Source organism: Galeopterus variegatus, unplaced genomic scaffold (genome assembly GCF_000696425.1).
Source record: "Galeopterus variegatus unplaced genomic scaffold, G_variegatus-3.0.2 Scaffold487, whole genome shotgun sequence".
Lineage (NCBI taxonomy): Eukaryota > Metazoa > Chordata > Mammalia > Dermoptera > Cynocephalidae > Galeopterus > Galeopterus variegatus.
This window is the reverse complement of record NW_007726598.1, coordinates 252,856-266,889: the sequence shown is the minus strand read 5'-3', so window position 1 is coordinate 266,889 and position 14,034 is coordinate 252,856.

The following is a 14,034-nucleotide window of genomic DNA, read 5'->3' as shown; positions in this document are numbered from 1 at the left end:
TCTGGGAGAGTGACCACGAGCAGGGTGGTGCAGGCAGGGCCACTGGGCTAGAGTTACTTCTCTAGGGAGGAGGCACCAGGTTGCTGGGGAGGGGGAGGTATAGGGATAGGGGCAAAGCTGTAGACGGCCCTGAAGCTCAGGCCGAGGAAATGGAGACTTGAAGCCATTTTACTTCAAATTGGAGTGCTCCAGTGGCCCAGCCCTCAGCCAGCTAGTGAGAGAGGGGGCCCTGGTGCCCCGCGGGGTCAGGTTTGAGCGGAGGTGCCTCCAAAGCCAGCGCCCAAGCTGTCAGTGGGTAAAGACGAGCATGGGAAGTGTTCAGAGGAGATGGGGACGGCCCTCGGCAGAACAGGAAGGGTAGGGCAGCCGACTGTCTGCTACAAAGACCTTCTAGGAGCCATCACCAAGCGGGCGTGAGCAACCCAGAACCGTCGCTGTGCCAGGCGCCAGTGTCCCAGAATGAAGGATGCAGCCTCAAGCCTCCAACTCCACCTGTGCGGCCGGCTCTGCCCGCCCTGCTCTCCGCCACCTGGGCCCTGCCCTGGGCCTGCGCATAGGCTCCGGCGGGCAGCTCTCTGCACACTTGTAGATGAAGGCCCCCTCATACTGGTGGCTGTCGTGCATGGGTGCACGCATGGGCGGCCCAGCTGCTATTGGGGTGTGGGTGGGTGGAGCTGTGGGAGGGAGGCGGGTCCCCCAGAGGGTAGAGATGAGCTTCCTCACGTGAATTTCCATCTTGATTTTCCTCCGCCCCTCACTGCATGGGGTGGGCTCCTATGGGCCCAGGGGCCTGTGGGGCGCCAAGTGATGTTGTCCCTGCCAAGGGGGTGCAACCACAGCTCTTGGGGATAGCTTTCCCCCATGCTCTTAAGGTCAGGCAGCACCTGGGCAACTTAGCAGAAGTTTGGGTATTTGTGCCTCCCTCGTGGCTTCATGTAAGCTCTAGAGGGTCTTGGCTCCTAACTCACAGCCTCTCTGGGTCTCCTCCATCTACCCCCGTCCCCACCCTGGACTCGCCAAAGGTACAGAGAGCAGTGGGATTCAAGGCAGCTCCCAGAAGCCGCCAAGTTTGACCCACCCACCTGGTGGCTGATGAAGGTCTGTCACTCCCTGAGTCACTGACCCCAGATGGGGTCCCTGTGAGCCCAGGAACAGCAGGGAGAGGGTGTTCAGAGGGCTCCATGGCCCCTCCAGCTAGGTAACCCTGGCTCCTGGCCCAGATGAGGGGTAGGAGTGATGCCAGAGGAAAAGGGGTCTGGGAGGCCCTATAGCCAGCCTCAACACACCCCATTTTCTTACCAGGTTCTTGACTCTGCCACAGGAAAGAATTCAAGGGCAGAGTCAGAAAAGTGAGAACAGGTTTAATATAACAAATAAGAGATACAAATTTCACAGAGAGTGCAGCACAGCTCCACAGACTGAGCAGGGCCCACACCAAGTTTAACACAAAAGTGAGAAATACAGTTTGTTGCAGGCTGTCTCAAGAGTGTGAGCAGCTGCTTGCTGAAAGTAAGTTTGACATGAAAGACAGCATACACACCTCAGCCAGCAAAATGAGCAACAAGACAACCTACCTTCCGCTGGGATTCAACTTTCATAGTTTTGCTAATGTATATTCATGTTAACTAATGAATATTCAATCGGGCGGGTCCCTGTTACGTGCCATAGTCTTTTTTTTTTTGTCTTTTGTCTTTTTCCGTGTCCAGCAACGGATCGCAACCCTCAGTGTTGCCCCCGTACCGGACCGGGGACCGGCAACGGGTTTGCAACCCTCGGCGCTGCTCCCGCGCCCCGCTCAGCCAGTGAGCGGGAACCGGTCTGCGTGTGGGATCCGAACCCTCGGGCGGGAGCGCCGCCGCGCTTCCCAAGCGGCAAACTATCCAGTGCGCCACCGGGCCGGCCCATGCCATAGTCTTGCATATGCTCAGTTCGTCTCTTTGAAGCATGTTCATTGGTCAAATCCTATCACATGCACTGAAAATATTCAAGAATATTCTGTGCTCTTTAGCACCCCTAGTGGAAGGTCATTCAGAGGATAAACTCCACTTTACTGAGCCTGCCCAACTACCAGAGCTATATAACCCCTCTGCTGAGCCTGCCCAGCCACTGGACTGGCATGAACCAGCCTGGTGTAGTCTCTATTTCTGCTGTGTTGGTGCCAAAAATAGTCAAACTAGTAAGGGTAGCCTTCCTCTAGTGGGGGTTCCTAGAGGAGGGGCTTGAGACCTTGGGGAGTGGCTTAAAACCCAGAGATGTGTCCTGAAACCTGGACCCAGGCAAACTGAGCACCTCCTATCTCAGGAGAACAGGTACCGTGGTTGAAGGCATCTTTGGGCCATTTGCTTGTGGGGGGCGTGGAGGGAAGTGTTGGGGTCAGAAGGGAACAAACAGCAGGGTCCTGAACTGATTCTTAGTCCCAGGCAGGGACACCCAGACTGGGGAACCAGGTCTCCTCCCCCAGGACTCTGGCCCCACCTGGCTTGGTTTTCAAGCCCAGAGGGCCTTAGGTCTACCTGCCCTGCCTGCTGAGAAGCATCTAGGCCTTAAAGGGCCAACGACAGCCAGCTTGAGCCACCTTACTTCCACCAGGGCAAAGGGCTGGGCCCAGCAGAGTCAGCCCAGGCCAGGGAGCAGGCCTCTGTTTTCCAAGTGGCGGTCCCAGCTGGGTTTCTACCTCTCAGAACTGCAGGGCTGCAGGGCCGGTTGGAGGCCATGTTGTCCTCCATTTCACAGATGAAGTACCCGAGGTTCTGAGCTAGGGTCCAGTCTGTGCAGTTGGGTGCTTTAAGGAGCTGTCATGGGCCCTAGGTCTGCCCCTCTCCAATGGGGGAAGAGTTAATGCACACACCCTTGCCCTTTTTTTTTTATACATAGATGTGGGGTCCAACGTTTTCAATAATTGTGTACAATGTGTGGTGGTTAGATGAGCATAGTTAGCTTATTCATCATTACAATACGCAGTCCTTCTTTGTGTCAGTTGACCAGGTCCTAATTAGCCCCCCTCCTTCAGCCCCCCCACTTTTCTTCCTCTAGTTTTCTAAAAGTTCGACATATTACTGTGATTGTTGTTTCTTTCTTTCTTTCTCTCTGACTTTGACAGGGAGTTGGCCTCTGTTAGTCCAAGCTCCTCCTAGCTCAGAAATGAATTCTGAACTCTTTCTTTGGGTCCATTTGAACCTGAACTCTCAGAGATCAGACTGCAGACATCATGCCTCTTTGCACCTAAATTCTCCAGTGTGTGTTTCCTAAGAGCAAGGACATTCACTTATATAACAATGGCACAATTATCAAAGTTGGGAAATGTAACCATGATGAAGGTTGAATCTACAGACTCCATTCAGATTTTACCAAGAGTCTCAATGTCTTTCACAGCAGTTTCTCTGAAGGTCCGGGATCATGTGTTGCCTTCAGTTCAGAGGTCTCCTTCACGCTAGGACAGTTCCTGAGATCGAAATTTGGTTTTCATGACATTTTGTTTTTGGCAGCTGGCTGGTACAGGTATCTGAACCCTTGACCTTGGTATTACAACACCACGCTCTGACCAGATCATGACATTTTGAAGTGTCCAGTCTGATTGTTTTGTAGACTCGTCTCTCAATCTAGATTAGTCTGATGATTTCTTCATGATTCGATTCACGGTTGTATTTGTTAGCAGTAATAGAGTAATGGTGTCCCTCTTTTATTCCTGATATGATTTTATCCTTTTCTTAATTAATTTCCTGAGGTCTCTTAATTAGAACAGTCTTTCTAGAAAGCCAACTTTTGGCTTTATTGATGTTCCATGTTTAAAAACATTGTGTTTTTAAGTTTTTATTTGATAGTTTTATTGTTTTCTTCTACTTTTTTCGTGGATTTAATTTGCTGTTATTATCCCAGCTTCCTAAGATGAGTGTTTATTGACTTTTTTTCAGCCTTTTTGCTAATAAATGAATTTAAAGTTATATATTTCCCTCTAAGTGTGGCTTTCTCTTGATTTTATAAATTTTAATATGTCATTTCATTATCACTCAGTTTTCTGTGTGTTCCATTGTGCTTTCCTTTTGACTTATCAATTATTTCGAAGGCCATTATTTTATTAACATGGGGTTTTCTTTATTGATTTTTTTAAAATTGTGACAAAATTTACTATTTTAACCATTTCAAAGTGTACAGATCAGTACATTTCTAGTGTTGGGCAACCATCACCACTACTAATTCCAGAACATTTTCATCACCCCAAAGGGAATCTCTATGCCCATTGTTACTGATTTTTACCTTAATTGCATTGTGGTCTCAGAACATTTTCTGCATTATTTAAATTCTTTGAAATCTGTTGACATTTGCTTCATGGCCCCAAGTTACTTTTGTAAAAACTGAACATTGTTTTATTTTATTTTATTTTTATTTTTTTATTAATGTTGTTTTTTTACATTCTATGATTTTTGTTAAGGAGCAGTTGGGAGGGAGGGGGAAAGGGGAAAGGAAGAAGAAGGAAGAAGGACGGACAAGATGGAGGAAGGAGGAGGGGTGGGACTGAGGCCTGTGGCACTCCCCTCATTCCCATGTGGGAGACCAGGGGGCTTCCAGTGGTGGCTTGGTCATTGCTGGGCTGGGTTCAGATGTCATGGGGGTGTGGAAAAGCCCTCGCCCCCCACTACCCCAGCTTGGGAACTCAGGGCCCTTCTCACTGCGTCTGGGTGGTTGTTGCTGGGCTGGTTGCATGTGTCAGGTGGGGTGGCCTAGGCCTTTGGCCCCCACCTTTGGGACTTGTTGCAGGTGTTGGGGGGCATGGCTGAGGCCCCTGGCCCTTCCCACTTTCTGGCTTGGTAGCCCAGGGGACTTCCAGTCCTTGTAGGTGTTATAGGTGTTCTTTGGTGAAATGAGACCTTTGCTAGTTAATATCAAACTTTATCTCTGGTCTGTGGGTATTTTGTTTTTTCTTTGAGTTCTGTATTGGATTATTTGCTGTTCCCACCACTTAAACTCTGTGCTGGAACTAATTTATTGTCCTTTGCTTACTTCTAAAATGGGGGAACTTCCTGTGGAGACCAGTATTTGAGCTCTATGGTTGAGCTAAATTGCCTCTTTGCTGCTGATTTCCTAGGGAAGGCTTTTTGTGCAGCTCAGGTTTTAATGGTTGACTTGATGGTAACTTCCAGGACTAGTGAAATCCAGTGCACCTGGGTTGTGTAGAAACTCTGGTCTGGGCCTGAGTCTTTTCATCAATCTGCACATGCAATTCTATATTCCTGACCAGTCTCCTCTGCATGTTCCTATGCTGGTTGGGGGGCAGATGAGCTGTCCTTGCTCTGCCTCAGTGTTCTCCTGGCCACTGCCTATGCTACAAACACTTCCCATGGGTTGGGCCATGAGCTGGTCCCTTGTGATGATGCACCAGCCTCTGAGTGGCTCCTTTTTTTTCAGTTGTTGTGGCTCCTTGCTCCTGTGTGGGTCCACAGGCACCCTATTAGTGGTCTTACTGGCCTGAGGGCCACCAAGGCCCTCTTCTCCCCTGCTGCTTCCACGCAACTCCATCCGAAGGGCACAGCTGTGGCTTTTGCCAGCTCCTTCTCTGTGCGCTCAGCAGCTCCAGCCTGGAAGCAGCCAGGATTCGAAATGGTTGGAGTGGTTTTTTCCTTCTCTCATCGTGGCTTCTCCCGCCTTCATGAACTCCGTAGATCTCTCTTCCTCTTCCCCTGAGCTCTAGCAGCCCAAGCTTGGCTGTTGTTGCTTTTTTATAGTTGTAAATTGGTTGATTTGTAGGAGAGAATGACACTGGGGACCGTCTATTCTGTCATCTTGACCGGAAGTCAATTTTTTTGTTTTAATAATTCATGGATTCTAATTTTGTTCTCCTAGTGATTACCTGTAACTTAGACTAATACTTGTGTTTGATTTTTTCCTATCAATTTGTTTAACTTATATCTATGTTTTTTCCCCAAGACAGCAAAAGAACTTCAGCGTTCTCTTGTTTTCTTCTGTTCTTTCCTCCCCTTCCTACACTTCTGTCTTCTCACTCTCCAGCCATGTTCATATCTAATGTTTTAGTTCAGGGCTGTGATGGATATTTTCTGCCCTCCTCTTCGTTTCATCCCTCTCAGTCATGATAAACTACTAAAGTATTTTCTCATCCTTATTTTCCATATATGAGGGGTCTTCAAAAAGTTCATGGAAAGGTTCATATTGTCTTTTAATTCCATTTTACATGAACGTTTTGAAGTACCCCTGTAGCTTCACATGCCCTTAATTTATTTATATTCTTGTGGAAGTACTTTATGTAGGATTGTTTCACTGAGATCTTTTGTATAGTAAATATTCCGAGAGCTCAGAATATATCTGTCTTCTTGCTTCTGGTGTCATTGTTGAGAAGTCTGATGTAGATCCTACTTTTTTCTTTTCAGTCGTAGGTGATCTGCTCTTTATCTTTAGAAAAAGATGAATCACTTTCTCATCTTTGCTGTTCTTATGTTTTACCATAATGTACGCAGAGTTGAGATTTTCCTCATTTGGCCTATACAGCACTCAGTAAGCCTTTGTGTTTATCTTCCTTCAATTTTGCAACATTCTTGGATGTTACTTTAAATATTTTCTTTTTCTTTTTTTTTTTTTTTTTGGCAGCTGGCCTGTATGGGAATCTGAACCGTTGACTTGGTGTTACAACACCACACTCTAACGAACTGAGCTAACTGTATTTTCTCCTTTTCGTTTGTGTGTTTTTTCCTTATAGAAACTATTGTATGGATGTTGACATTTAACTTCTGGCTTCCAGATGTCTTATTTTTTCTCTTCTGTTCTCTTATCTGTTTGTTTCCTAGAGGTTTCTAGGAGACTTTCTCAGGCTGGATATTCTATTTTACTATTTTTTTCTGTCAATAGTCCTATTATACTTTTTATTTCAACTATTGTGTTCTTTAACTGTTATATTTTTCCAAATTTAGTATTTTCACTTATTTCTTCACTGTAACTGCTTCATGTGATCATTATCCTTTCTTATCCCTGTGTGGACATTTATAATGTGTATTTTGAGTATTTGATCTGTCTCATTAATTCTGGTTATCTTGTACAGGTTGTTCAGCTTGCTGTCTCTTTTTGTGGTCATGCTCACATGTCTGATTACTTTTGCATGTGAACTCATCTTTGCCTGGGGTTTCAGGGATTATGACAGGTTTAGTGTATTTTGCTCCTGGTGGGTTTAGAGAGAGACTTGCCTCAAGAGGGAAAAATGAGGTCCGAGGCCACATAACCAGACTTGAGGAGCCTCAGCCACAACAGGAGGCTCGCCTTGGAACAGAGCTTGACCTCGGTTTCTGCCCTCTCACTGAGTGGCCCTCTTTGTACCTCTCTTAGTAGAAAAATTTCCAACTATACACAACCCCGCTCCAAGAGTTGCCTAGTGCTAGAGAGGAGAGATTGCTTGTGGGCCAGCCAGCCAGTCTATATCTATTCTTTAAAAAAAAAAATAGTGGTGAAATATACATAACAAAATTAATCATTTCAGCCATTTTTAAATGTATCGTTCAGTGGCATTAAGTACATTCACATTGTTGTGCAGCCATCACTACCATCAACCTACAAAACTTTATCATCTTCCCAAGCTGGAACTCTGTACCCATTAAACACTAACTCCCCATTCCACCCTTCCCCCAGCCCTTGGCAGCTACCATTCTACGTTCCGCCTCTATGAATTTGACTACTCTAGATAGCTCATATAAGTGGAGTCATACTGTATTTGTCCTTTTGTGACTGGCTTATTTTGCTTAACATAATGTCTTCAAGTTTCACCCATATTGTAGCAGGTATCAGAACTTCCTTGCTTTTTAGGGCTGAATAATATTCCATTGTATGGATATACATTTTGTTTATCCATTTATCCCTTCATCCATTGATGGATTATGGGATTGTTTCCACCTTTGGCTATTGTGAATAATTTTATTATGAATACGAGTGTACAAATGTTTCTTCATGTCCCTACTTTCTTTCTTTCTTTTTTTTTTTTTTTAGAGATGACCAGTAAGGGGATCTTTTTTTTTTTTTGGGTGACCGGCCACACCGCGCTCAGCCAGTGAGTGCAACGGCCATGCCTATATAGGATCCGAACCCGCGGCGGGAGCGCCGCTGCGCACCCAGCGCCGCACTCTCCCGAGTGCGCCACGGGCTCGGCCCCAGTAAGGGGATCTTAACCCTTGACTTGGTGTTGTCAGCACCACGCTCTCCCGAGTGAGCCACAGGCCAGCCCCCATGTCCCTGCTTTCAATTCTTTTCTGTATAAACCCATAAGTGGAATAGCTAGATTATATGGTAGTTCTATTTTCAGTTTTTTGAAGAACCACCGTACTGTTTTCCACAGGGCTACACCATTGTACATTCCCATCAGCAGCGCACAGGTTCCGATTTCTCCACATCCTTGACGACACTTGTTGTTTTTGGTAACATCCATTCGAGTAGGTGTGAAGTGGTACAGGATGAATATCCTTTATCTGAATTGCTTGGGACCAGAAGTGTTTCAGATTTCAGATTTTTTTGGATTTTGGAATATTTGCAGAATACATACCAGTTCAGCATCCCTAATCTGAAAATCCAGACTACAAAAATTTCCTGTATTTCCTTTTAATGTCATGTCCATGCTGAAAATTCTTCAGATTTTGGAGCATTTGGGATTTCAGATTTTCAGACTAGGGATGCTCAACTTGTATCTCATAGTGGATTTAATTATCATTTCCCTAATGTTGAGCATCATCTCATGTGCTTATTGGCCATTTGTATATCTTCTTTGGAGAAATGTCTATTCAAGTCCTTTGTCCATTTTCGAATTGGGTTTTTTTGTGTGGCTGAGTTATAGGAGATCTTTGTACGGTCTGAATATTAAACCCTGATAAAACATGTGATTTGCAAATATTTTTTCCCATTCTGTGGAATAAAAATATTTACTCTTTATAATATTCTTTGGTGTACAAAGTTTTTAATTTTGATGAAGTCCAATTTGTCTATTTTTTCTTTTGTTGCTTGTGCTTTTGGTGTCATATTCGAGAAATCATTGCCAAATCCAGTGTCAGGAAGCTTTTTCCCTGTGTTTTCTTCTAAGTTTTATGGTTTAGCTCTTAGTTAGCAGTTTGTAAGGTAAGGATACAACTTCATTCCTTTTTTTTTTTTTTGCAGCTGGCCAGTATGGGGATCTGAACCTGTGACCTTGGTGTTATAAGGCTGCGCTCTAACCAACTAAGTTAACCCTTCATTCTTTTGCATGTGGCTATCCAGTTTTCCCAGTACCATTTGTTGAAAAGATGTCCTTTCCCCATTGAATGACCTTGGCACCCTTGGTCTACACCTATTTTTTTTTTTGTCTTTTTTTTTTCGTGTCCGGCAACGGATCGCAACCCTCAGTGTCGCGCCCGTACCGGACCGGGACCGGCAACGGGATCGCAACCCTCGGTGTTGCTCCCACACCTCGCTCAGCCAGTGAGCGGGAACCGGTCTGTATGTGGGATCCGAACCCTCGGTGGGAGCGCCACCGCGCTCCCAAGCAGCGCACTGTAGCAGTGCGCCACCGGGCCGGCCCTACACCTATTTTTATCTACACTTCTGGCTTGGTGCTGGGTTGGCCGTCCTGTTTCTCTGTCCTTCAGTGGTGAAGGGGCAGCTCATCGTCGACCTAGAGCAATGTAGCAGAGATAAAAGCAAAGCCCAAGGATTATTTGCAGTGGCAATTGTCTTAGCTGTTCTGAGTAGAAATCTATTGAAAGAACTAACAAGAAAGTTCTTCAACATGACCAGATAAACATACAGAAATAAAAAACATCCAATATATCAAGAATAAATAATTTTAAAAAAACAATGGATAGCTTCTGGTTTTCCACAAGAACTAGCAGAGGTTGCTGGCTCCCTTCTTCAGCCAAACCCTCAGTGCTATAGAGATTAAAGGAAGCATATTGATTTAAATAACTGAAGTGAAGATTGCAAGAAAATTCTAGAAAGAGAAGGTGTTGTGACCAAATGTGACAGCAGACCAGAGCAGAATAGAGTTGGGGGCTACAGCAGAAGTATCAGAGGTCGTCCCCTGACCATCCTTTACTTCAGTCATTCACCAGAAGGATTCACATGACCTGATATCAGGTTATGTCACAGCTAAGGTTTATTAAACAAATGATACAATACAGGATCAGCAAGAAGAGAATAGGCAAAGGCCAGGGAGGTCAAGAGCAGACAGACCCTCTGCAAGGGTCTCACAGGTGTGTTTTCTTTCCAGCTGTGAACCAGGGAGGTGAGATGTTTCTGCACAGGGAAACCCACTCAGGTCTTGGTACCCAGAGTTCTTAATGAGAATATGGTCACATAGGCACATTCCTGCTATATGACCAGCCACGGTAACTAAAATGTAAGACTATAAAACAGATACCAGATGCATGTCATAAGTCTTAAAATTTACGTTAAACATTCTGACATCGGACAATCTGCTACCTCATGCTGCAGTGCCCAGGGCCAACAGATTAACATTGGCACTCAGCAACTGTGTGCGCATTCCAAGGGTTTAGTTCTTAGAGCTTGTCCAAGGATCAGTACCTTGGCTCCAGGCACTCCTGGAAATCAGCACAAATTGAGTAAACCAGGCCTTCTCACAACAAAACACAAACGAAGGAAAACGTTGGGCTTTGATCCTATCTTTTAGAACTCTCAATAAAAATCTGGGGTCTTTGCTCAGGTATTAAATCCCATGTCCCAAAAAAGTGCCCCATGCCAATGAGTTATTCCATAGCCAAACTCCAGCCTCCTTCATCAAACATCTTCAAAATCCATCCCGGGAGTACTCCCCTGACTCCTGCTCATACACGTCAGCTTGTTCTTGCAGTTCTTGAGTTGTTATGGTAGGCCTCCTTCTACAGTGCGTCCCAAGATTCCTACCCGCTGCTGTACGTGCTCTGTATAGCCCTACTGAGTGTGGGCAGGACCTTGGAGTATGGTGGGATATCACTCCATAACCAGGTGACATTATATGGCAGAGGTTAAGGGATTCTGCAGGTGCAGTTAAGGTTGCAAATCCATTTATTTTGAAGCAATCAAAAGGGAGTTTATTCTGGGTGGGCCTGACCTAATCAGGTGAATGCTTTAAAGGAAGTTCTAGAGTGCAGAGATGCTCCCTTGCTGAGGTCCCTCCCTTTGAAGAGGTAAGCTGCCCTGTTGTGAGAGGAGGGCCTGTGAAAGGGCAGTATGTCAAGGAATGGCAGGGTCCTCTAGGGGCGGAGAGTGGACCCCAGCTGACAGCCAGCAAGAAGACAGCCAGCAAGAAAACACCCACATAAGCTCAGAAGAGAACTCTGAGACTCAGATGACACCGCAGCCCTGCCTGACACCTTGATTTCAGTTTATGAGACCCTGGACAGAAGAAAGCTGTGCAGACTCCTATAAATGGGTATTTTTTAAGCCAGTAAGGGTGGTAATTTGCTACACTCAGTAGAAAAGTAATACAGGTGTATGATCTCTTTCTTCCCTTGTCAGGTCCAGCATGTCCCCATTTGGGTTATGCTGGGATTTAACCACAGTTACTGGCCTGGCAGCCAGGAGAGAAGGTGGGGGTGGCTCCTGAAGGGGTTAATTTTGCCTTGCTGGAGAGAGGCTTCTGCAGCATCTTCCAACATAGCAGCAGTGTTAGCCCTTACTGTGGAGGGTAGGCCAACCTCTGCATGCCCAGAGCAGTATGTGTAGAATCAACATCCTCAGGATGGCCGATTGGCTCACTTGGGAGAGTGTGGTGCTGACAACACCAAGTCAAGGGTTAAGATCCCCTTACCAGTCATCTTTAAAAAAAAAAAAAAAAAAATTGGGCCGGCCCGGTGGCGCACTGCTACAGTGCGCTGCTTGGGAGCGCGGCGGCGCTCCCGCCGAGGGTTCAGATCCCACATACAGACCGGTTCCCACTCACTGGCTGGGCGAGGGGTGGGCGCAGCACCGAGGGTTGCAATCCGGTGCAACACCGAGGGTTGCGGTCCGTTGCCGGACACGAAAAAAGACAAAAAGGAAAAAAAAATTATCCTTAGGGGCATCCACCCAGATGTCTCAGTTTTCAGGATTCCAGGTTTTCCATACTGTGCCCCTGACCTTGCATAACAGATCTACCTTGGCAGAGCATTCAGTCTCTGGAGCTCTGTGACTCCCTCACGTAGGTCACTAACCTGCCATGCAGTGTGTCGGCCCTTCTGCTACAGGTGATAAGAGCTTCTTTTTACACAACTCCACACCAAGGCTCTCTGGTGCTAACACTTAGCCATTAACTGCTTGCTAACAGCGCTTGGTTCCTCATTTTCTGCAGAGCATCGATACAATCTAGCAGTGACCAGCCAGTGCTGCTATTTTTCTGGCATTGTTCCCCACACTTCCACCCCAGGTATTTTTCAAATGCCGCATCATCACATCTGCCACAGCATTCCCTCCTCCAGGACATTCCCTAGGTCACCACTGATGAGACTTTTAGCAATGGAGCCACCACTTTGGACCAGAATCTATCTATGCCACTTACCAACCAGGACTGCATCCTCTTTTCCTGTTGGGTGGTGGGTAAGACCAAATCCCCATCTTTCCACCTGTGTTGTCAGACCACTCCTGGATCTTTGGGGAAGCAGACACCAAGATAGGATTGAACACACAAGAATTTCTTAAGAGAAATGCCTCTGGGAGGGACAATAGGGAGAGAGCAGGAGGAGGCTGGGGGAGCTTTCAGACCCCAAGTGAAGGAGAGAAGGATGGGTGGAAGGATCCTAGTTTGCTGTGCAGTCTGAGGAAGGTTCTGCAAAGCCTTTGCAGAGTCTTCCAGCCAAATCAAGCCATTGGAAGAGACATGGGTCTGCCTTAGTACCCCTGTTGTACTCGGTCACTGACTGGGAGCAACTCGTGAGATGTGTGCCCTTGGTACAAACTCAAGCACAGATTCTAAAGGAAAGAAGCTGAGGCCCTTGGTCAATTGTGGTCCCTGTACTTGGGGGTCTGAGAGGTACATTTTCACACTTTCATTTTCATGTCAATCTTGGCTCAGTACACACTAAGCTAGACCCACAGTATCATTTGGGACCTTTCCTTTATATTTTCCCTGTATTAGATTTCTTGTTCCTTGGATCCTGGGTCTTTTTTGTCTTATTACCTAGTTTTGGCAGAGGATTTCTTCCAGTAGCTTCCAGAGAAAAGTTGCATAGGAGACAATACTTTTTTAAGACCTTGCATATCTTAAATATTTTTGTTCTATCCTTTATTAAACCCTTGATAGTTGGCAGGGTACAGAATTCTCATTTGAAATTATATTTCTTCAGAATTTTGAAGGCATTGAGGGCCGGCCTGTGGCTCACTTGGGAGAGTGTGGTGCTGATAACACCAAGGCCATGGGTTCAGATCCCTATACAGGAATGGCCAGTTGGCTCACTTCAGAGAGCATGGTGCTGACAACACCAAGTCAAGGGTTAAGATCCCCTTACCAGTCATCTTTAAAAAAAAAAGAGTTCTTAGAACAATACCTGGAGAAAAAATGGCGACGGGTCTGGAGCGCCCGCGTCAGGAAACAGCGCGATCCTGAGAGCTGTGTGCTGTGATACCAGAGTATTGACTGCATTTCCAAGAGCAACAAAGGACGAATAAATCTTTCAACAACGATCCTACATCGACAAATAAGCGGCAGCGGGTTCGAGGTTTTGGAGCCGACACGGAGAAGGACTCCTGGGGGTGCCCAGGCCCGGCTGCGGGAACAATATTGGCGGCCCACACGGCAAAGGCCGGGAGAGCCAGCGGAGGAACTGCGCAGAGGCGATCTGAAACACGCCGGAACGGCCCCCCCTGCGTCCTCCGTGAGTCACCCCCAGCAAAATCCCACTTGCAGGGCGAAGCCCGACTACTCCTCGCCCGCCTGGCCCCCGCCCATCACACCAGGCTGGGTGCCCGCAACAAAGCTGCCTCCATTTTCTAGGGTGCGGTCAGAGAAGGCCGGCATAGGGTGGGCAGGCCAGTCATCTCTGTCTGACGTGGCTCCCCGTTGGGACGTGCTATTGGCTTACCTCGACACGGAGCACCCCGGGGCCTGTG